We start from the raw sequence: 25,622 nt of genomic DNA, 5'->3' as shown, positions 1-25,622 counted from the left end.
GAAGGTTTGTTGCAACTTAGAAGGGGATAAGGGAGTGAAATTTTCACCACACCTATCCACTAGCAGTTTCACTATCTCCGTGGGGTCAGTGTGTGTGATACTGTTGGCCACTAGTTCTGCACACACTTTGGTCCCAACCTTTAGGTTATGTACGTAGCTGTAAAAGGCCTTATGGTTATCCTTGGCTGTACTTGCTAAGTTTCTCTCAAAAGAGCACTTACAGGATTTGACAAGTTGTCTTATTTGCCTGTTGAGGCTGAGCAGGGTGCTTTTCCATTGTTGGGGCCTTGCCTTTGTTTTCTTGGACAGCAACTTTTTGCATTTATTGTAAGGTTTGTTGATGTTGGATGTCCACCATGGCAGCTTGTTTTTACTTGGGGCTATGGCTTTGATTCTTTCTAGTATGGCTGAGTTCATACAATTATGCAAGTGATTGTACAGGGCTTTAGTGTAAGCTTCAGCACAGTTACCACTTCCAACTTGGGGTGGGGCTTGGAATGCATTTATACCTTTACCTAGGAGGGTATAGTTTGCCTTGGTGAAATTTTTTAGTCTGATTTCACCCTTTGTGGGTTCTGGTGTTAGTGTCAGTTCGAAGGTGACTGATTTATGGTCAGTTTTAACTAATGAGGGCCCAACAGTTGCAGCAGTGCACCTGTTTGACATGTTGGTGAGGACCATATCCTTGACTTGATACTTGCTGATTTAGCTCCTGCCTGTACTCTACCTTGTAGCTCCTCACCCCTAGTTAAATCTGACCACAAGTCAGTCATCTTTTGTTTCAGGCCTAGTGATACCACCCCACCACTGAATGAGACTGTCTTTATGAGTTTTACCAGTACAAACATAGTTCAGCTTGCAGAAGACCTAGGCAAAATCTCTTGGAAAACAGACCCAACAGCTCTGCCATATTTACCCCTGACTTTCACCAGCACCTAAATAGCTGCATGGAAAAATCAGTGCCTGACTGATCTAAATATAATGATAAACATAGGAATAAACCTCTTTGGTGGAACTCCAGTATGAATAAACTGTATAAGAAAAGACAGAAATTGATGAAAAGTTGTAAGAAATCCCCATCTGCTTATCTCAGAACCACAATAAAATAAGAGTACTATTAGAAAATGTAAAGCAGAGTATGAGTATAAGGTTGCCACAGATACCAAAGGAAACTACAAATCTATCTTAGTTATATCAGGAAATTAAAAAATACTGCTCAACATTGCACTGAGTTTTTCTATAATGAAATTACATATACCAATCCCAAGGACATAGAAAATATATTGGCAGACAGATTTAGTGCTAATTTTACTCCCACTACCTACATTGTTGCCTCCAGAATTACCATAAAAATTGTTTCCCCATGACATCACCATGGAGCAAGTCTTAAAATCCCTGTCAAAGACTAAAAGTAATACTTCCAGGACTAGACAATATGCCAGCATGCATCCTTATTAGTATCAAGTATGCACTATCTGAGCCTCTACTTAAACCTTTCACCCTCAGTCTATCCACAGAGTTTGTGCATGATGCTTGGAGAAAAGCTACTGTGACTCCGTTACCCAAGGGTAACCTCTCTTTAGATTCAGGCAATTATAAGTCCTTTAGCCTTACCAACCTTTTATTCATAGCCATGGAATGTATCACAGCAGAACTCATTTATGCAGACACAGGCAACTTAACAAATCTAGATCCCAATCATTTAGGTTTGATAAAGGTCAGGTCCTGTTTCCTGAACCTACTAAGCTTCACTGAAAAAGTTACAGAGGCTGTGGGCAGTGGTCACTCAGTACACACTGCTTATTTAATCTGTTCCAGGCTTGTGATAGTATGTCCCATGTTGGTATTGTTAAAAAATTAGAAAAAAACTTAATGTAAACCCCTATGTTGTCCTCTGGTTGCACAACAGCCACCTGATGGTGAATGTTGCTGGGTGTTAAAGGAAAAAACATGCTATAACAGCGTAATAACCTTACATTTTTCTAGTAATGAGGACAGTTTAGGCCAACATTTTGTGTTAATACATATTATTTTACATTTAATTGTAAAGGTATTTATTTTATCTTCATGGAAAATGGTGGTTATATTCAGAAATTCAAAGAATGGAGGTAGAATATATTTTTTATTTGTTCTGTATGCAGCTTTGAGACCCTGAAGAAGTCATACATGATCTATATACTACTCAAAGGTTTTGGACACTGACATGCTGCAGTTGTTCATGTGTTTATTTCTTGTGTCAGACAAGAGCTTTTCCATGCCTTGTGTCTATGCAGTCTTTTCATGAATCCATTGTTATCTTCATTATACTGCAAATCCGTATCCCTATAATACTCAGTGCATAAACATAAAAATAAATCAAAGTTAGATTCAAACCTATCATTATAATGTTATTGTCTACCAGCAATAAAGCAGTAACACACACACCACACACACACACACACACACTTGTATTATATTTATGTCAAAAATATATCTATATATTTATATCTATCTATATATATATATATATATATATATATATATATATATATATATATATATAAATGCCAATATGCATATAAAAATGTACATTTAGACAAATGACATTACAAAATACTACATTAAATTGTCTCCTGGGGATCCATCCATCCTTCGACAACTCCATTCCCATTTTTGCACATGGGGTCAGGGTGTTAACTTCAATGATCATTTTGTAAAAATGAAGGTGAATACAGAGAAGATTGCAATTCGCATTTAATGTTATTTTATGTTGGTGCACATTGCAATCAGCATTCATCATCTCCTTCTGCTATGCTCTGGTCTTATGGGTGAACCGTACTTTCACTTCTCCAACAATGTTTTGTTAGTCAGTGGTAGACAGGTAGAGACACTTTGTGGCTTATCTGAATTTGTAAGGTATAATGAAGTAAAGTTAAAGCTGGGAATGCACCTATCCTATTACTGGAAGTACATGCTACATAATGTGAAACGTGAAGCAGACGCATTCATATACACAGATGAACTCTCAGAATATGCATACTTAAACACATAATTATTGATAAGTAATATATTTTCAGTGATGTACCTTAGATAGTTTGAAAAAAAATTCTATCACAATATCACACCATCTACCCCATTGTCAGACTTTGATTTTACTGGTCAAATGTATTTTGCTGCCTATTTATAAATGAACACAATGTAAAGCAGAAGTCAGTGATATGGCTGGTTTTACATCAGTGCTTGCTGATTCTGTGGCACTGGAATGTTATATTTCTGTACTAATTCCTTCCATATTAGTTATAGAAATTAAAACAGAACAAACAGAATGGAGTAAGGAATGATTATTGTCTTACAGCACCAGTTATGTACCATACTACATTCTGTGTGACCTTTTCTTTAATTAATTTCAAAACACATTATTTTTGTACTTCATAAGATGGCCAGTACAGAAATAAATTCAGAATACCGTTTTTCTAAGTCTTTGTACCTCTTTTACTGGATTTGTGCTGGTAGTTAATGACAAGGGCAACTTGGAACCATTGTAGCTGGAATCCTGCAAAAAAGATATGAAAGTATACTTATTTAAAATTTGATTCAGTTTCCTTTTTTATCTCTGAGCATTGTGTAGTTACAGGAGGAGGCAAAATGGATAGTCAGGATTAAACAAATAATTCATTGATTAGGGAGCTATTCCTCAAAGCTATTTAGTTTGCAGCTGATGCCCTGTGCATGGGGTACCTCCCTTGTGTGCACCCATTATGTGAACTTTGACCAATTGTTTTGATACTCAGAACATTTGATTTGTTGCTGGTTGTAGAGAAAATTGATTTTTGAGATCCTGTGTTTAAATTTTCATTGTTTAACTGGCAGTGACCCATCATATCCATTTAAACTACAGAAAGTCTATTTAGTAGATTATTCTTTGGAAACAGCCATTGTTTATTGTTTTTTTTAGGTTAAAGGCTAACAGTGACATCTCTTGGCTTCCCTCTTATTAGTGTAACTGCTCTTTATACTGACATGTAGTTTCATCAATACTTTCAGATCATTAAATTAATGCCATAGCTTACATTTTACATATGCTTATATTAGTTATATGAAACTGATAATATTGCTGTACTGTTTTCTTACTTTTTCTGCAAATTATTTTGTGTGTGTGTGTGTGTGTGTGTGTAATTATACATTAATGTGAAATGGGTCTAAAACAGTCAACTTTGCCAGCAAAACGCATTTGTAAACTGATTTTGTCCTACTTTCTGTGGCATGATTTTGCACTTGAGGGTTTGCAGTAGTTTCTGCTGAGGGACTTTTGACACAAGACTTTATGACTTTGTTGGCCATGACCAAAGATGACTTACTAATGTCATAGTTCTTAGGGGTCTTACATTTTTACAAGCATTTTTGTTATCAGCATCACCACTGCTGATAGAGACAGATTCTGGCACAGACAAACAGTAGTTCTGTTCTAGAAGGTTTGGCTTTAAAGATTATATAGATATATATATATATGTTCATAGGTTAGTACTAGGCTAACTGCCCTTGCGAGCCATTTTAAGCCTAGCCAATTATCCCCTGTGAGATTCAAACCCTGTACCTTGTATTTGTAAGGCAAACACCTCCACCATTAGGCCACCCTCCCAACCCCTAAGAAGACAGCTGCTCTTTTAGCAACCTGTTTTCAAGTTGGTAGGTGGCCCAACCCAGTTTCCTCAGTGCCCCAAAGTATGGTCCGGAAAAGCAGCTTATTAACAGGTCAGAACCTGAGATCTCTTGCAGTAGCAAGAAGCAGCGTCCCTGGGTGGGCTTGAACCACCAACCTTTCGGTTAACAGCCGAATGCGTTAACCGATTGCGCCACAGAGACATTTATATATATTTATATATATATATAAAATACTAATAGTCAATCCATAGAAATGTCGATGTGCATTATGTTGATACGCTTAAGTTGACAAAAACACATTGACACACTAAAGGGTTTATTCCAAGGTTATCAGAACATGCTAAGAAAAGTAAAGTGTTTTTCCAGGGGGCAAGCCTCTCTGCTTTCCTTCCCCCATGTGGGGGACTGTGCCCCCAACCCCCCTGCTTAGTTATATACTAACTCCAAGATCATGCAATCGCAGGTGAAACAACATATCTCCATACCCAGGGGCCTATTGATTTCACACAGCTGTGGACCATCTGCATAAGCTGACCAACTTGGGTCTACAATACACATCACAATACAGATCGAATATATGTAGTTTTGAATTTTGCTGGGGCTCCCATGTATAAAATATATATATGTATATGGTTAGCTTTACAATAGGTGAGCATGGCTAAGAACAACCTGTGTATGGTTGATCCACTGTGGTCGACACTACATATGGTCCACAGTTGTGTGATAAAGGATAATTCCTGGAGAAGTGGAATATGCCCCTTCCATGATGATCATGTGATCTTGGAGTTAGAATATATAATTAGCAGGTGGTGTGAGGGTGCAGAAGAACTTAAATGTAACAAAAAGGCATTGCACTGATAAGAAGGAAAAATTATCTATTTATACTTATTATAAATATTATTATTATTTTAACTATTTATTTAAAATTGCCTCCTGCTACAATAAAATAGCTAAATTTGTCACCAGTCTCCCTCATAGGACCCACCATTGTCATAGCTTAAAGCAATTAAACTGGCTTGAACTAAACAACTACCTAACATGTTCATAATTATGTACAGCACACAAACTCATTCATCATCCAGAAAAATGCCCTGCACTACATAACTTATCACTGACCTAAATGTCCAGCAAGGGATCTCCATTCTAGCAACAAATTCTTATTCTTTACATATAAGTCAAATAATGTTGCAGGAGACTCAATCTACTCCCAATACATTTCTAAACTCTGGAATAGTATTCCCACACAAATAAAACTCTCCAACAAGCTCAATAGTTTTAAACCAACTGCTTAAACAACATCTTAACCAATCCTGGTCCTACACATGCTCATCTCAAGGTTGAGACTTTATGTTCACCATTCTATACTCTCCAAATACTCTCCTTAAACAGAATACTCTCAACCTCTCACTGAAATGACAAAACAAGTTTTATACATAACTGCTGCCTGAACAATCCACTAAGTTGCATGTGGGCCAAGAGCATACAACAATGGGGAAATGACAGATATCAAATTTCTTGTTTTGAATAATGAAGCTCTGTTTTTTTTTTAATAAATGTGTGCTTCCACTGCATCTTAAGATTTATACTGGTGGAGAATGCAGGCATTTTGTTCAAGATATGATTATCCAACTATGCCATTCCTTGCTATGCCTCTGCTGCCAATTGCATGATCTATTTTGAGCTGATGTTTCCTTTTGGAGTTTGCAACAACAGATGTTTTGCTGTTTTCCTGGTGTACTTAATGATATGACTTTTGCTCCTTGCTGTTTTCTGGTGTACTTTATTTTACACAGAAGTGTGGAAGAATTATTAAAATCCTTAATTGAAATCAAGGTGAAGACTGACCAGAGGGTCATCATCATCAACAACTGGTAGGACTGGCTAACATGACAGTTATCCCCAGAAATGCATCTGCTGTAAAGAAGTTAAGCAAGGACGATTACCTAGAATCATATTTGTGAAATCAAGGTGAAGACTGACCAGAGGGTCATCATCATCAACAACTGGTAGGCCTGGCTAACATGACAGTTATCCCCAGAAATGCATCTGCTGTAAAGAAGTTAAGCAAGGAAGATTACCTAGAATCATATTTGTAAACATTTAAACTCAAAAATGTGCCACCCAAAACATTCAGACAAAATCTTAAGCATATTTTAAATCTGCAGTTAGAACCTGATGGTAACAGTAAAATGAACATACAATTGGTGGTAGCAGAACGATTTGAAAAATTATTGTCTAGTACTATGAGAAGGTGGGTATTGCAGAATGATCCCAAGAACTCTGTCACATTAGTAAATTAAGCAAAATTCTTATTAGTTAATGTCATGTTATTTGAAACTGAAATGTCTGCTTTTAAGTCAAAAGTTGCAATAAGAAATGTGCAGTCTTCTATTAAAAAAAAAACAAGTAATGGGATAACCTCTATCAAACCCTGGGGAGAAGTCACACAGCCAAACTGTTTCACTAATACTGAAGAAATGCTAACAGTGGAAATGTGAAAACATATATGAATGCAACAAAATAAGTTGTTCTAGTAAAATGTGATAATACTGTAGCTAGAGTAGTTGAGTAATCCTTATGTCATTCAGTTACAACCATGTTTTTGAAGGGTACTGTATTTCTGAAAGGTAGAGAAGTTTAAATTGTACTAGATTATGGAAGTATGATTACCCTTGTGAAAGTATCCTGGTAACTAAACATAAGATTAATAACAAACAAAAAGTGGAGGTAATATGCACTGACAGCGATGGAAAAGAGTATCCCCTTACATATATATAAATTCAAACAGTTCCAGAAAAAAAAATTCCAATCAGTAACTGTAGTCCCTAACTAGACTTGGGATATGGTATTAGGAAAATACTTTTTCCCATGTTAAGGCACTGTGTAAGTCGTAGGAGGAGAGAGAATCCATAGACAGAGAGTAGCAGACTGATACAGTTAATAAGAACGAAGTAAAGCAGCAGTTTGACATGTCTATCCAGTATAAGTATGGGTGTGGGGGGGTGAGCAAGACAGTGATACTCATAGAGAGGTCTAGAATGAAAACCACGAGAAGAGGTTTAGCATAGAAATGACACAAGGGGGTAGAATCTGGCTGTGGTTCAATGGTAAAAAGGATACTGTGTTTTACTAGAAAACTATCCCATTAATGGAGTAACAGCAGCTCAGTATAACATATGTTTTAGGAACTGGAGATAAGCTGAAAGAAAGCTTTGAAGTTAAAATCAATGCAAGACAGGTAACTGTAGGCAGGTACAATAAGTGTTTGCAAAGAAACACAAAAGACAGAAATAGAAAAAGAAGGGCACGTAAGTGACAACACTCAGTGCAAAAAAATTGTAGTTAGTACTGAAATTGAGATAGGTAAAAAATGTAGAGTTAGAAACCCACTTCGGTTTAAGAGGAAGAGAAAGTTAAGTAAGAAGCTCAAGAAGTTTGTTCACATAGTCAAAAAATTAAAGCAGAAAAGATTTTAGGCCGGATTCACGAAGGCTTGCACGGAGTCTAAGAGTAGTGTAAGACTCCATGCAGCCTTCGCAATCCAGGAACAGCCCAAAGTCCGTGTAAGAGACAAGCTAAAATGTCTCTTACACGGAGTGGGCGTGGATAAGCTAATCACCTCACTTGCAGCCGAATAGCATGCAAATGAGGATGATTAGCGATCCAGGAAGCCCAGAACAGCCCGTGTAAGAGCCGTTTTAGCTGCAGAAATGTACTCAGTTGACAACTGAGTACGTTTCTGCAAAAACTGCAATGGAGCCATGTCAGCTCCAAATAAAGGGTGCATATGTGTCAGGCAGCATGCCAATGGCCAAATATGTGGCCATTGGCAAAGTAACCTGATGCAAATATATTAAAATATAATTTTTTTCGGCGATTGCCGATGTTTAAACCAGCGCAGCAAACGGGCTGCGCTGTATAAAACATAAAAACGAAGGTTATAAACCCACAAATGTGGGTTTTATGCAATACATGGAATGTCAATGCAGGGACCAGCAGACCAAAACCAACATGGCCACCGTGTAGTGGTTGCTAAGGGGGGAAGCTGAGTCTAAGACATGTAACTAAGCATTAGTAGGCAATCTGATGCAAATGAGTGTTAGGATACTGAATTCCACTGTCACATAGCAAATGAGCACAGTCTGAGTAGTGTAAGAGTTACAGAAGGGGGAGGAACAGAGTAGGAGATAGGTGACATCACAGGGGGGAATGGTAGAAAGAAATGCAGTTCATTGGAGGTCAGAGTTACATGACAGATGTCAGACAGATATCATGGAAAGAGGTGTGCCACTAGATAAGCATGAGAAAGTCAAGAAATGGAAGGTGTACACTGTTGCCTACACCAAAGTTTCTTGCTGGGCGTGCATGCGCACGTGTGCGCGCCATGAAGCGCGAGTAAGGCAGTGTGCGCGCGTGTAAGGCAGACTGAGCATGTGGGAGCGTGTTGGGAGATGTTTAACACTGTTTGCGCGGGTGTGCACGCGTTTTAATCCGAATAAGCAGATTCTGAACCGTGTAAGCATGTGTGCGCGCGTGTAAGCCACTGTGAGCGTGTTTCTGCTGGTTTGCACACGGCTCCTCCCTGAGGAAACAGAGAGGAAAAAGGAAGCAACAGATTTAGTAGGAAGCTAGCAGGGAATACTGCTGGAGCTAGCAGGTGAAAACAATTAGAAGCAGGCAATTACACAGGCAGAATAGTAGCCCAGCCCAGCACTTAAAACTCTGCAAACAGCAGTGCAGGATGTTTCTCTCAAGAGACACTGCAAGACAGGAGTAAGCTATTAGAAGTGAAAACTGAAAAAGCTGAACTCAGAGCAGAAATGTTAGGGGCTGCCATAGCTGTCATAATGAGACATAGGCGACTTGCTGAGGGTGGTGACAATGCAGATGGTGCCAGACAACCCACAGTGAGGAGACGGAGAAGAGTGTACAGGCCCAGGGTCACCTACCACGGGTTACATGAGCTGGAGATAGTAGAGCTATAGAGTGGACAGAGACCTCCTGCAGCAAATAGTGGAGCTGTGCAGGCCACGCCTCACACACAGAACCAACAGAGGGGAACCCATCCCAGTGGAAACCAAGGTATGTGTTGGCCTAAGAATACTAGCAACAGGTACCTTCCAGAGACCAACTGGTGATATGATGGGGATATCACAGGCATCAGCCTCCAGGGTACTGCACCAGTTCCTGGATGCCATGTCAGCACATGTCGGTGATCATGTATATTTCCCCAATGCCCGTGAGGTATTGGCCAGCAATATGCGTCTCTTCCAGCAAATAGCGGAATACCCTGAGGTAGTGGGTGCAATAGACTGCACGCACATACGCATCAAAGCACCAGCCGGTGAGCGGGGTAGGGCATACATCAACCGCAAGGGCTTCCCCTCCATCAACTGCCAGGTCGTGTGTGATGCCCAGGGCATAATAATGAATGTGTGTGCTGGCTGTCCTGGGAGCTACCATGATTCCCACATCTGGCATTTGACGCAGCTGTACCAGACATTTGCCAATGGGGACATCCCGCACGGACACCTAGTGAGGGATGCAGGTTATGCACTGGAGCCGTGGCTGATGACACCCATCAGAAACGCACACACACCTGAACAGGAACGCCATAATGAGGCACACGCACAAACACGTAATGTAATAGAGCGTGTGTTTGGGCTGCTCAAGTCACGGTTCCGGTGTCTGGACACATCTGGTGGAGCCTTGCAGTACACACCAACTACATGTACCCAAATTGTCATGGTATGTGCTATGCTACATAATATGATCTTGCGAAAACAGCTGCAGCAGGACCAGCATAGGGCCGGGCCAAACAGCCCCCCACCATTGCCAAGGCCATCACAGGCAGAGCGTGACTCGGAGGAGGAACAACCTGAGCCTGCCCCAGTAGGCAGAAGGAGGCGTGCCCAGTATGCCCTGGCCTTGGCAAAGAGGCAACGCATAGCACATACACTGGCTCAGTAGGAACCCTGGGAATGATACCCCCTCTGACTCACTCAAATAATAACATGGATGCCTACAATGACATGACCTGCTCACAAACATGTACAGGGAAGTGTAATATGCGCATCCGACAGAGGCAGCCCTGCAGCACCACCTGAGGCATGAATGCCATGTGTTAAGTAATGTAACACCATGTACTATATGCACACCTGAGGACCCTGACTAACATCCTACCCTCACCAAGCATCATGCCACAATATGACAATGAGATGATCAAGTGCAATAATTGACTGAAGTATCGCAGTTAGTCAAAGGGGATCCAATGTGTGCCAGTCTGGGATGACATGCTGAGCATGACATGATGCTCCACCTGCTAGGACTGGCATGCACCTATCAGTGCAGGCCGTATGGATACTGGCAAAGGCTGTTGTTACCCACAGTGTGCCCTGAATAGGTAAGGCTCAAAACACAAACCTATCTCCATAGGTATCAGAAGGGATAAGAATAAGATAAGGGATAAGTCGAAACAGCAAGATGCATGCAGTCTAAACTCACCCAGTATGGAGAATGTTGATATCTGTGCTGTAACAGAAAACTGAGTCAAGGCTCACAACAGCACCCTAACACTACCAGGTTACACCTCATACTGTGCTGTACAGACTCAAAACATGGAACAAGCTACAAAAGGAGGGTGACTAGCAAGAATTGTCAAGGATAACCACACCCCCATGTTGGTACCACAACAAGAAGCAGCATGGACTAGCCATGGTCAAGTAACAGTGGCTAAAACTGCCCCCAGTTTATAGCCTGCTACAGACTACTGTCCCAACACCAGGAACTGCACCTGGCCTATGCTGGAATACATGAATATATCAAGTCCTCCAAACCACATTATATTGGGTGACTGAAAATACCCAGACATAGACTGGGAGCATTATACTAGCTCCAACAGTGTAGGACAAAAGTTCATAGAATCCATAAACCAAAAGGCCCAGGAACAACGTACCACTCCCACAAGAGGGTAAGCATACTGGATGTGATAATCAGCAACATGGGTACTGGATGGCAAGATGAGAAGTGTATTGCTCACTGGTAAAACCAGACCATAGAGTAATCACACTGGATATACAAATCCTGACCACAGTCCCTGGCCAGAAAACCACAGTGGAAAACATGTGTAAAGCAATATTTGCACTCCTCCAAACTGATGTGGAATCCATTAAAGGTCCTGTGCAGGTGCAAAATATGGGCCACACCTCAGAACCTGTAATACAGCCATTCCATGAACACTGCCAGGAATGCTTGGATTATGCAATCCTAAATTAAAACAAGACACAATGCCATACACGCAGGCATCTGGCATGGTGGACACCAGCCATAACCAAACCATGCAAGAGAATGAGGAAGCTACTACATGATAGAGCAAACATAAACAATGAAGTAATCACTGATCAGTAGTATGGCAATAAAATATGTCCACACATACAATCCACTAAGGCCAGCCACAACAAGTTGAATCTGTGAATCCTGAGGCAATGTTACACCTGCCCCAAGTACACAGACAACCCCAACTCCACCCAAGAAATACAAATATATGTGAGAGATGCAACCATCTATCCAAACTGGAGGCTCAGCTCCCTCAACTCAGTACTCCCAAAACTAGTCAGGAGGAGAAGGTAACCACACACACCACAAACACAGTCCCACATAGACCTATCACAACTGCAAACCAAACACATAAACACAGAAAAACATTCCCGGAGGCACAAATTACAAACACAGCACACCAACAGAGGCCTCTAAAGCAGACACCCAATCAAACAACCTCCAAACATAGCACATGCAACACATAGTACACAAAGCTGGTGTGCCAAACAGTCACAGGCCAGAAGGAGAAACAACATGCCTGATACAGTTGTAATAGGTGACTCCATAGTCAGACACACTGCTGTCCCGCACACCAGACTGAACAAGGGAAAGGGTACAGTAAGCTGCCTGTAGGCTGCCACAATACGCCACATAACAGAAGTATGCAGGTCACTCCAAAGCAAGTAGAAATATGATGCAGTCATAGTCCATGCTGGTGTGAATGACCTGAGATGTACCTCCCTAGACTACATGAAAAGAGACATAGATGAGCTCTCTGATTATGTAGTCCAGGCCAGTATGACACTCACCGTTTGCAGCATCCTACCCTTACCAAGAATAATGCCACAGTACAAACACGGAATGATCAGTCATAGCAAGTGGCACACTTACTGGTGTCATTCCAAGGGGATCCAATGTCTGTCTGCTTGGGATGTCATGCTTGACAAGCCACGCAGCTGTTCTTGGGATGGCTTGCACCTGTTACCCCTGGGCGTCTGGATATTGGATAAGGCCTTTGCCACCTCCATAGAGCCTTTTGTAGGCAAGGCTGAAAAGACTAACCCACCACCCTAGAAAACATAAGTGGAAAGAAACATAAGGGTAATGCTGACCAATGCCAGATGTGTAAACCCCAATATGCATGCTCCCAAGGCCATCCCCAGTATGGAGAACATCGATGTCTGTGCAGTGACAGAAACCTGCTGCAAGCCTCCTGACAGCACACCAGCACTACCAGGTTATACCACATATCATGTGTCATGGCCCCAAAACCTGGAACAAAACATAAAAGGAGGGTGAGTATCCATATTCAGCACAGACACCCATACGTCCAGGTAACTGACAATGCACAAGGCATTGGAGTCCACCCATGTGCAACTAACTGTAGGCAAGACTGCTGTACAGTCTGTAGCATGCTACAGACCACACTCTCACACACAGGAACCCCACCCAGCCATCCTGAAGACACTGGACAGTATGAATGTCCCACCAAATACCAAACAAGGTACCACAAATTACCACATAGGTGGTAAACCATTATGTATGGAAGGAGTAATCAGGGACCTAGGGACACAAGTGGACAGTAACCTGTTATGTGACACTCACATTGCCAATGTGGCTAGGAAGACTGTCTACATTTGACACCGTATCAGGAAAGGATTCACATCTACGTCAACAGAGGTCATTGTGCCCCTATACTGTTCTCTTATCACACCCATAATCTAGTACAATGCCTCATATGGGATGTACCTTACCTGACACCTGCAGCAGTTAGAAAGACCTCAAAGGTACCTCACCAAGAGGATAAAGGGTCTCAAATACATGTCATATGCTGCCTGGCTGTAGACACCCCAGCTGAATGCAGTCACATACTGCCTACACAGAGGCATTGCATGCCTGTTGTAGAAGGCCATGCCCAACACAGGAGTAATGGACATGCTCCACCCCAGAAAACTCAAAGCCATCGGAGCTGTGAGAGTGAGAGATGTCAACCTCAACAAATAATGAAATAGGATGTGCTGGGGGGACAGATACATAATCCAGAGGCTCCCCACACCCTGGACCAGAATCCCACTCCATGTTAGGCAGAGCCCCTCACTGACACTCTTCAACAGGAATCTTGCCAAGTGGATGGATGATTGTAGAGTTACACTGGGGTCTTCACTGTGTCATGTCCAGACAGAGGCACAGCAAAGCAAATCATAAATGGCCATAATATTCACATAGCAAGGGGTGGCAAAAGCCACACACACTCTGGCTAGGCTAACAAATGCCCTAGGGTGGATAGCCTAGTATGAACCTATGAACCTATGAAGATACAAATTGTACAGGACACTAAGGATAATCCCAAGGCTTTCACAACTGATGGTAGGAACCGTGTTGGGAATTCACAGATATGCTCTGAATCACACAAATATCACAAACACACACACATATTGCCAACATACATCCTGACAGGTGCAGTGCAAACCCCCAGAATGCAGAATATCTATCCCAGCAGACTGCTGGCCCCCTGACATTGCAGATGCTGAGGTAACAGCCAGCATCTACAAAGCAAAACACACAGCAGCAATGGTATGAGATGGTGTCCTGGGCTGAGTGCAACATGGACTCCAAGATGAATGGAATGCCAAATCACACTACTGCTCAATGTCAGCCTTACCACAGAATATGTACCCAAAGAGCAGTGTACAACAACAGTGGTCCTTCTCAACAAAGGTGTTGCCTGAATGGATACTGAAAACTACTACCCCAGAATCCTGAGAAGCTCGGTCTGCACAGCTATGGAAAGGATCAGCATGTACCACAGACATAAAGATATTGGGGACCTACTGACACCGGACCCTACCCAGTGTGGCTTTCTTAAGTGCAGATCCTGCCCCTAAACATGTTTGACTCAATTGAAACAGTCATTAAGGTCATTGATGAGGGCAATGTGGTCCACACAGCGTAGCTGGACCTTGCAAAGGCTTCTATACAATACCCTACGTGTTCATTATAGATAAGCTCACCAGCTTAAATATAAACCCCTATGTCAGTAGAGGGGTTGCAAACCAGACCAAGGACAGAACAGACATGGTCAGACATGCTGCAGCCATGTCAGACTACAAACCAGATATAACTGGCATCCCACAAGGCTTGGTCCTGGGATCTCCCTCGTCTGGTATATATGTCCCATAGGTACAGGCAAACATGGAAGGACTGTGTCTGAACATGTTTGCAGAGGACTACAAACTGCTCACCATATATGATCCACCAGCTGACACAAGCATCCCACAAAAGGGCCACATAGAAACAGACAACTGGTGCCATAGCCATGTCAGCAAGCTAATTGCAGAAAAGTGTATAGTCAACCCCGTGGATATACAGTAAGTGCCCACCAATTACCACATAGGTGTTAACCCATTATGTAGTTAACATGTAATGAGAGACCTGGGGACACAAGGTGATAGATATCCTGCATTGGACAAACATGTGCTGTAGTGTTTACAGAAACATACCATATACCCACCTAATCATGAAGGTTGTCAGATCTAGATAAGGGGAGGTCATTGTGGCTCTGCAGTCATCCTCCATCAGCGGTACAATTGACTACAATAGCCCCTGTGGGATGTACCTCAGCAGACACCTCCATCAACCGTAAAGTCCCCAACAGTACCTCACCAGGAGTATCAAAGAGCTTGCACAGATGCCATGTGTTGCCTGTGTTGCTGGTATCAATAAACATGCTGCACCTTGTACAATCTGAATGGCAGTGAGCTATGCACATGAGAGACCTGAACCCCAGCACTGACTTACATAGGACAAGCTGTACTGCATGATCCATAACACAGAAGCCACCCCCACCCATGAGTGAACTCCCAGTACAGGCTACCCATAGAGTCACTTATCAATTTTCCTCAATAGGAATCTTGATGAGTGGATGGGAGATGGTAGCTTTATCCTGGGTATCACTGTCATGTCACAGGTAGACAGAGGCACAGTATACTAACCATGACATATGTCATGGCAAACTCCACTTACAATGTGTGTTGAAGGACAAACACACTCTCCAACTAGCATTAGACATGGACTAGGGCACATCGCTAGTGTTTGCAAATGTACACTTATGTTGTGGAATACACTACCAATGTTGGACAAGCCTGGTTTAAGTAGTTCATATCTGAACAGAATGCAACATGGTCAGATGTACACAACTGGCCCCTAACCAGGCTGTTGTGCTCACTATCGAAATGTAAAGCAGTGATAGCACTAAAGCCCAGGATACTGTCCACCACAGTCAAAGTACTACCAGTACACTATACAGTACTACAGTGTTAGGTCAGTGTGAAAGGATGTTGACAACTGTATGCAAAGTATCCCATGCAAACACTGCAGGCACAGTATAATCCTGTTGTGTTCACACACAAAGCAGTTGTACAGTAACTACACAACATGACACACAACACACAACCATAAACGGGTGATATTTGTTGAAGTTCACACTCATCCACAAATGTGGTGGGCTGCAGAGTTCAACATATGGAATGCTCACACTGGGCATGCTCACACACTTTGATAAATGAGACATATGTCAGACAACATGCCATGGGAAGGCTGAACTGGGCATGCTCACACACTTAGGCCAAATCTCAGTTTAGCAGTTGGACACACATATCTGGTATTTTACGTGTTATTCCAGGAACCAACCACATTACAGCAGTCTGCCCAGTGCACACAGTTAAATGACTACAGAGACATACGTGATATAGTGGATCCCTCCCATATGCAAACATCTTCCACAGATGCACAAGTTGTTCATACAAACAGGGAATGCTATGGCAATAAAGATGTGCAAACAGTCTATCAGCAACAAATAATGTGCATTTGACAATTAAACATATGGGTGTAGAGGTCAACACTAGGCTGTTTGCCCTAGGGAATGACAGCTTAGCCAGAGTGTGCTTGGCGTCTGCCTCCCCACAGGATGCACATTCCCCTTTCTAAACACCGATGATGTCAGCACCCTATAAGTACAGCAGGAGAAAAGAAACCTCCCAGTAATGCGAATAGCGTGCTCTGCTAATGCGTCCGTCACAAGTGTCATAACATAGTTAGGTAGGGGTTTGAATCCTGCAAATGCTCAGTGTGTGTGTGTGAGTGGGGTTGGTGTGTGTGTAAGTCTGTGGGAGAGAAATGTCCCTTTTGGCAACTGGGAAAACACACTACAGGATGCACATTCCCCTTTCTAAACACAGATGATGTCAGCACTCTATAAGTATAGCAGGAGAAGGAAACCTCCCAGTAATGCGAATAGCGCACTCTGCTAATGCGTCCGTCTCAAGTGTCATAACATAGTTAGGTAGGGGTTTGAATCCTGCAAATGGCAAGTGTGTGTGTTTGGCTGAGGGGGGTTAGTGTGTGTGTGAGGGAAATGTCCCTTTTGGCAACTAGGAGAACAGACTACAGGATGCACATTCCCCTTTCTAAACACCGATGATGTCAGCACTCTATAAGTATAGCAGGAGAAGGGAAACCTCCCAGTAATGCGAATAGCGCTCTGCTAATGCGTCCGTCTCAAGTGTCATAACATAGTTAGGTAGGGGTTTGAATCCTGCAAATGGCAAGTGTGTGTGTTTGTCTGAGGGGGTTAGTGTGTGTGAGGGAAATGTCCCTTTTGGCAACTAGGAGAACAGACTACAGGATGCACATTTCCCTTTCTAAACACTGATGATGTCAGCACCCTATAAGTACAGCAAGAGAAGGAAACCTCCCAGTAATGCGAATAGCACACTCTGCTAATGTGTCCGTCTCAAGTGTCATAACATAGTCAGATAGGGGTTTGAATCCTGCAAATGGCAAGTGTGTGTTTTTGGCTGAGGGGGGTTAGTGTGTGTGAGGGAAATGTCCCTTTTGGCAACTAGGAGAACAGACTACAGGATGCACATTTCCCTTTCTAAACACTGTTCAGCTGAAGGCCATGGCTCTGGCACAAGTTGTCTGTTTCTATGATGCCCCTTTGGAAGATGCTTGTGTCGGCTGGAGAGTCGATTATGGTGGCCAGTTCGCAGTCATCTGCATATTTGGTCAGCCACAGTCCGTCCGTGTTGGCCTGTACCTCCAATAAATATATACCAAACAAGAGAGGTCCCAGGACTGAGCCTTGTGGGACACAACTCGTAACTGGTTTGGAGTCTGGCATGGCTCCAGCAATTCTAACCATGTGGGTTCTGTCCTTGAGCCACTGTGCAATCCATCTAGTGACATAGGGGCTTATATTTAAGCTGGTGAGCTTCTCTAGAATGCCCAAGTGGGGTATTGTTGTGAAGGCTTTTGCGAGGTCCAGGTAGGCTGTGTGAACCACCTTCCCCTCGTCAATGGCCTTGGTGACTGTTTCAAAGAAATCAACCAGGTTAAACCTGGTAGTGCTGGTGTGCTCTCAGTAGCCCTGAACCAGGCATCTGTTACTGCACAGATATCGATGTTCTCCATGCCAAGGAGAGTTTCGGATGCATGCATCTGGAGGTTTAGACTTCTGGCGTTGGGTAGCATTACTCTTAGTTTCTTATCCCTTGTGATACCTATGAAGGTGGGTTTGTCATTTGAGCCTTGCCTAACATAGGCACTATGGGGTAGCAAGAGCCTTTGCCAATATCTGAAAGCCCAGGGGTGACAGGTGCAGGCCATCCCTAGCGAAGCAGGTAGTTCAACAGAAGATGAATATGTGAAGGTGTAGTGCCTGTGATTAGTTAGCAGTAGCATATATGACTGCTCACGTGGACACATGCCAGGTAAGTCATATGCACTGTGTCACAGGCAATGTACATGTGAACAGGACAAACAGTGACATCCTGTCAAGTGGGACATGGACATACATATAGTAAGCTATGCAGATGGCACTAGGAGTCCACAGAAGCTCTATAACTATGCATTGCAGGTGTGATCAGTATTCCAGGGTAATTGCAAGCAAACATGCATGCAAACAAAGCTACAGTAAACAGGGCTGCATGTAGTCCATTGTACAACAAACAAGCTGTACCACTTCCAGTAGGTAACACTGCAAATATGCAGGCACTATGCACATGTACATGGAAATACACGGGTCAGATGGCTAGGGTCCAGTCTCAGCGCACACAAGTGTACAGACCATGTACTGTCAGGATGTACAATAACTGGATGGAAACCCATGTGCTCATACCTGCAGTAATACACATGTCAAATAACAGACACTGAGCCTTCACTCAGTGGTTCCATACTTAGTAGGATGTATGCTACCTGGCCTGCCACCACAGTATCCCTGACATATATGGGGACTCTCCCTCCTGTGACAGTTAGTTTTGTGTGTTGGGGCTGTCTAGCATGGTATGAGATGTGAGCATGCAGTGCTAGGGTGCTCCTGTGTGTCCTGTACCAGTCGTGTAGTACTGCACACATATCAACATCCTCAAACATCTGCATTGCAGAGTCCAGTGTGGGCAACATGCCACTTGCAATTTACATGTCCATCATTGCGTATTACTACATTCATTACCTTATCCCCTGTGCTACCTATGTATGTAGCCTTCTGTTGACATCATTACCACCAGTATGCCAACATGTGCAGATGATACACTATGGTAATTACCATGGGTGTAGACAACAGTACATGACAATCACACACTTACTGCATCAGGCATGCTGTGATATACCCACAATTAATTCAGCACACAGTACTGTTAACAACATGATACTATTACTACACATCTATGTGGTCACCCTGTGCATCAGCAACATGTTAACCTGTACCTGCACAGTTGTTACAGATTGCAGGAGGTGGCACAGTTTCATCATATGCACAGGGTGTGAACTTGGTATGCCTGAGTCAGCCACCGATACCACCGATTGACATGTATGTGTATGTGTGTTGGTGAGGGACAGCAGTAGAAGGTGGGGCAATGTTGATGCAGTGTGTGCATGTATGCGGTAGCCCTAGGTGTTGTCAATTTGCATGTGTGTATGGATGCACACAGTTCCACCTCATGGCTGCCATATACTGGTGTTTGTGGACAGCCACAGACTGTACCTGCCAGGTCATACAGATCAGTGTCTCTGGCCACGGACACGGTACCTGTGCCTTGCAAGGGTGCTACGGACCGTATCCAGTACCAACCCAGACTGGGTACTGTCATCAGAAGCAGGTGTTCGTTGACTGGACACAGATCCCTGTCGGGCCTGGCCAGAGCCACGTGCACGTGGTCTCCTGGGGCGGTCTGATGACAGCACAGACCCAGCATTGCTGGGGCTGCTGCTGGCACTACGGGGCGCGGCCCTGTTGTCATCGCGACGACTGCCAGCTGCTGCTGTTGCTGGCATACGCGTCGACGCCTCAACCGCCCACCATCGCCCTGGCTCATGGACATGTAGTTGTGGAACCGGTCTAATATGTCCCCACAACGTCTGTCTATGACATCGGTGAAATCACGGATGGCAGCCGCAATGTCACGCATACTGTCAGTCATGGCTGTGCGACATGCTGTCAGCTCCCTCAGACCCTGTCTGGTGTACCGTTCCATACGTGACTGTGCCTGCATGACAGCCCGAAACATAGCTGAGGTTGTAAGACCTCTGTGGGCACGTCTGACAGGGGCAGTACGCCCATGGATGCTCCCACGAGAACCCCTGGACATCTGTCTGTGTGGTACCATCTCTGGGCCATGCCCATGGCTGCTGTGTGGGGAGGCATGTGCCACAGATACCACATTACCCTGGTCAATGCCCACTGTATGCTGTCCATCACCTAGGGACATTGGTGACAAAGGGTGTATTGGCAGGATAACTGTGCGCATTGATGGGGTCGACAGCTGTGTACTGTCAATCGGCTGACCAATGGCGGACCCTGGCATACCTTCCTGTGCCATTACACAGATGTCATCATTATCAGTACCCGTGGCACCTGATTCAGGTTCCCTGCTACATGACACCAGAGCAGCACCAGAACCTGTGGGAAGGAAACAGGAAACACAGTTTACAATGTCTACACATTACCAGTGATGCACACATGCACACATGCACAGGTGCACACATGCACACATGCACACATGCACACATGCACACATGCACACATGCACACATGCACACGTGGACACACATGCACATGCACACATGCACACATGCACACATGCACAGGTGCACACATGCACACATGCACATGCATGCACACATGCACATGCACATGCACACATGCACACATGCACATGCACAGGTGCACACATGCACACATGCACAGGTGCACACATGCATGCACACATGCACAGGTGCACACATGCACATGCACATGCACACATGCACACACATGCACACATGCACACATGCACAGGTGCACACATGCACACATGCACGCATGCACACATGCGCACACATGCACACAGTTTCACACAATTGTACAGTACTCAGTATGCGTGATATCAACACACAGACACAGACACACCTACATGCATACAAAGAGCACTACTAAGTGAGCCAAATAGTACTATTACTATCAAAACTATTACAGGAATTGTTAATACACACTCACCAGCATGGATAGGCTGCATTGCTGTTATACCAGAGGGACCTGCAGACGTGAAGAAACTAATGTCAGTGGGCACAACTGTGCCATTGTTACTGAGTATGATACAGGTCAGTAGTACAACAGTCGCCTTTCACAGGTCAGCTGCTAATATTGAGGATATCACACTTGCACATTAAATACTATGGTGACAGCTACAAACCAAGGACACACCTCACACATGCATTAACTACCAGTGTACACAACAGTCAACTATACATATGGCATATTACCTGCACGTTCACTGTCTTGCTGCTGCGTGGCTCCAGCCTCCATCATAATGCATGTCTGCTGCTGTTGTTGTTGCTGGCGGACTGGAGCCACTACACTCATGAGTAGTCCCTCCAGTCTGGTGAGTGGGGATGTGTAGCCACCCCACCACCTGTGGCGACCTGTTGCCTGTGGATATCCGGCCACGCTGATGGACATGTCTGATTAAATCACTGCAGTGATGTCGTACCTGCTCATATGTCCTATTATGCGTGCCTATGTCATTTACCCGACGGACAAGGTCTTGCCACAGTGCAGCCCTCTCCTGCTGATTCTGGCTGGTGCGGAAAAGAGTATTGCATAATCCGCACCAGGCTCTGGTGTATCTCCTCATCCTCAGCTGTGGAGTAAGTGGGATTCCGGGTGGGCCATGTACCTGAGAAAGAAAATAACCTGATATCAGCAATATATGTCAGCAGAATTTGGCACACATACTACACATGCTACTCGACTGTTATGATACAACATATCTCACATATATAGCATCTGTCTGTCTATTGGTGGATACACATGTAAATGGCCAGGTATCAGTGCTCAGCCAGCAACTGTGCAACAGTACCTGGCACACTCCATACGACATACTACCAAACCCCAGCAGTCAGAACACTGATTCAGGTCAAGAGCACCTCCTCACTCTGGGGTTTGTATCTAGGTACTGTATGGCCTACATCATCAACTACTGTGAGCTGACCACACACTGATTGCCCTGGATATACATATCCCACCTCCACCACCAGCACAAACGACTATAGTGAATAACATTACAGATGCAAACTTTACACTTTGTAACAGTGACATGGTATCCTTTCAGCCCACTGGGCCAGTGGCAGATACAACCCACAATGCTGACCCCTACACAATTGCTTTCTACAGACATCTCCGAGAATGCATGGATCATGCAATCCCATATATGACCAAGACACTCTCCACAAAGGGACAGCATCCTGTCTGGTGGACCCCAGCCATAGACAGATTGTATTACAGAAGATGGAAGCTACTGCAAGACAGAGCATAATTCCATAAAGGGAGGGCATGTCTGAGCAGCACTAGTAAGGATCTATTTTCCATCATACAAACATCCATGGGCAACTTTGAGAGGGAAATCAAGAGGGACACTACAGATAACCAGAAGGCCTTCTTCAGTTATGTTAGCAACCTGGTCAGGATCCATCCTCTATGCCCATAGTTAGTACACAACAACAAATATTTCACTGACACCACAGATATTGACAACATTGTGGCAGACAGGTTCAGTGCAGGTGTCACCCGCCCTCTCCCCAAAATAAGACATAGTTATCCCAGCTGACTGTAACCTCCCTGTCATCACAGATGTCCAGGTGAGAGCCACCCTCAGGACAGCAGAATACACAACATGAATGGGACCTGATGGTATCCCCAGTTGCATGCTACATAAACTCTGACAGGAGCTAAACACACATATAGAAGTGCTATGTAACACTAGCCTGACTACAGGATATGTACCTGTACACTGGCGCACAGCAGCAGTGGTTCCACTCCACGAAGGAGGCACCTCAACATACCAATACAATACAACACAATACATTACATTACAATACAATACTATACAATATGCTATTGCCCCTGGGACTACAGCAGCGTACTGTTCTGCTACCCTGACCATTGTGACACATGTGGTGTGATGGTACCTGCTGCTGTCACACAGTTACACAGGGTGACTCATATGGCATATTACCTATCTGACTAACATTCAGCAGGGGTATGTGTGACATGTACTCATGGGGAGTCTTGCTTCTTAACACTGTGTGGTTTATTGCAGGGTATGTCTTATCTGTGGGTAGGAACTTTTACCTCCACATGTGCACTCTATTGCAGTGGCACGGACGACACACAGCAGTCATTTAGGTTGTGGATGGTGTGAGGTGTTACTATGGTTGTTGGACATCTGTCATGGGTGTGACTTACATATGTAAATCCGGGAGTGGTAACCTCTATGTGGGTAGTATATGTGTACTCTGTGGTGTTGTCAGTCACTGTGCATTGGTAATGTGTTTGAGTGCATTGTCACAGTGTTGTACATGTCACTGTGTCCTTCTCCATATCTGTAGCTGTCATGTGAGGTCCATACCATGGCATCCATTATGTGGTGTGGAGGGGTACACCGACCTACATGTCCATAGCTGACACACCATGTTCGCTGACACATACCATGTGCAGGTATTCCAGGGATAGTGTGCCACTGTGAATATCATTGGGGCCACTATTGTACACATTTATGACCCTGTTCACCCCTGACACATGCAGTGGTGGGCAGCCAATCACATATCTGGTGGTTACTGGTGTAGGTGATTTGGAATGTGGTATGGTACTCCGGTTTTGACACTGGTGTTCACTCCATGCCTTTGTCACCAGGCACCTGTTGCAATACATCTGTACACATGTGCCTCACTCAGAATTTATATACATCTCTCTCTCTCTCTCTATATATATATATATATATATATATATGTATATAGATATATCTATATGTATATATATATATATATATATATATATATATATATATATATATATGTCTGTATACATATACACATATATATATTGATGTACATATATTGCTATAGATGTGGAGGGGACACAGAGGGGTGAGAGTGACAGAGGTGTGGGTCAGGGTGTGTTGAAGGTCGTCATATACAGTCATACCTGTAGATAGTCAGATCAGTCTGTCTATGTATATGTATCTACATATATCTATATCTGTATGTGTGCATTACATATATATGTTTGTACAATATTCTATCTACATCTGTCTATGTATTCCTACATCTCTCTCTCTATGTATGTATACATATATGCATGTCATATATATATATATATATATATATATATATATATATATATATATATATATATATATATATACACATACATATGTTGACATACATACGTATCCATATGATAGACAGGTATATCAACATGTTTGTCTACCATACTGTATACACACACTAACATACTGCTAAACATACATAACTGTGAAACCTACTTTGTACATGGCACTACAACCTACAATCAACCAACATTGATATGTGCACATAGATGCTCTCACATACAAATGTATGTACAGCCTTCACTGATAGTTGCTGTATGTCCCCTGCCCTTTACACATCTTCATATACATATGGATACAGACCAATGACACATATGGAGGGTTCACAGTATGTAGACCTTTATAGTATTACTTTACATTACCTGTGTTTGTCACAGCTGCTTGTGTTGCCATCTGGTTCTCTGTCCTGCTGCTCCACTTCCCAGTTGTCAGCTTTCAGGTGGCTGTTGCTGAACAATTTGTTTGTGTCTGCTTAATTGCAATTTTCTCTGTCTCTGTCTCTCTCTCTCTCTCTGTCTGTCTGTCTCTCACGTCCTTCTCAGGGTGCAATGAAAGTATTGCATGTGTGGACTGGGAGTACAGCATACTTTTGTAGGTATCTGCATATGCCCATGTGATGGCCTCTGCACCAATTGTTAGCCAGCATTTGCTAATTGCATGCAGCCAGTTGTGTACTGATTGCAGTTCTCACTGTGATTTCAGAACAGTGCTATAAGATGGTATGTGAGATAGGCGTAGCCCTTTCAGATTTTAAGGGCAGGGACCATGCTGTTATGCTGTGGACAATGTTCTGTGAGTGTAAAGGTTGGTATCTCTCTCATATTTCCAGGTGTGTTGTAGATTAACATTCCTCCATTCATTTCTCCAGTTTCCTGTACTAACTGTGTATGTACACTGACACCTACAACTACTACTACTGTTAATGTGTGTGTGTGTGCTTTCCTTTCACTTTTGCTTGCACTT

The 25,622-nt window shown here is 43.4% G+C and overlaps 1 non-coding gene across 1 annotated transcript; it reads right to left on the bottom strand.

Moving 5' to 3' along the window:
* Positions 1–4,768: 4,768 nt before the first annotated feature.
* Positions 4,769–4,842, bottom strand: TRNAN-GUU. The gene has a single exon. It is a non-coding gene; the product is annotated as a tRNA-Asn (tRNA).
* Positions 4,843–25,622: the final 20,780 nt, after the last annotated feature.

The sequence above is a fragment of the Protopterus annectens genome, chromosome 8.part0, assembly GCF_019279795.1.
Source record: "Protopterus annectens isolate FY-2018-M chromosome 8.part0, PAN1.0, whole genome shotgun sequence".
In the NCBI taxonomy this organism is placed as follows: domain Eukaryota; kingdom Metazoa; phylum Chordata; order Ceratodontiformes; family Protopteridae; genus Protopterus; species Protopterus annectens.
Note: the sequence above shows the minus strand (reverse complement) of the source record. Positions and strands in the feature narration are given on the sequence as shown.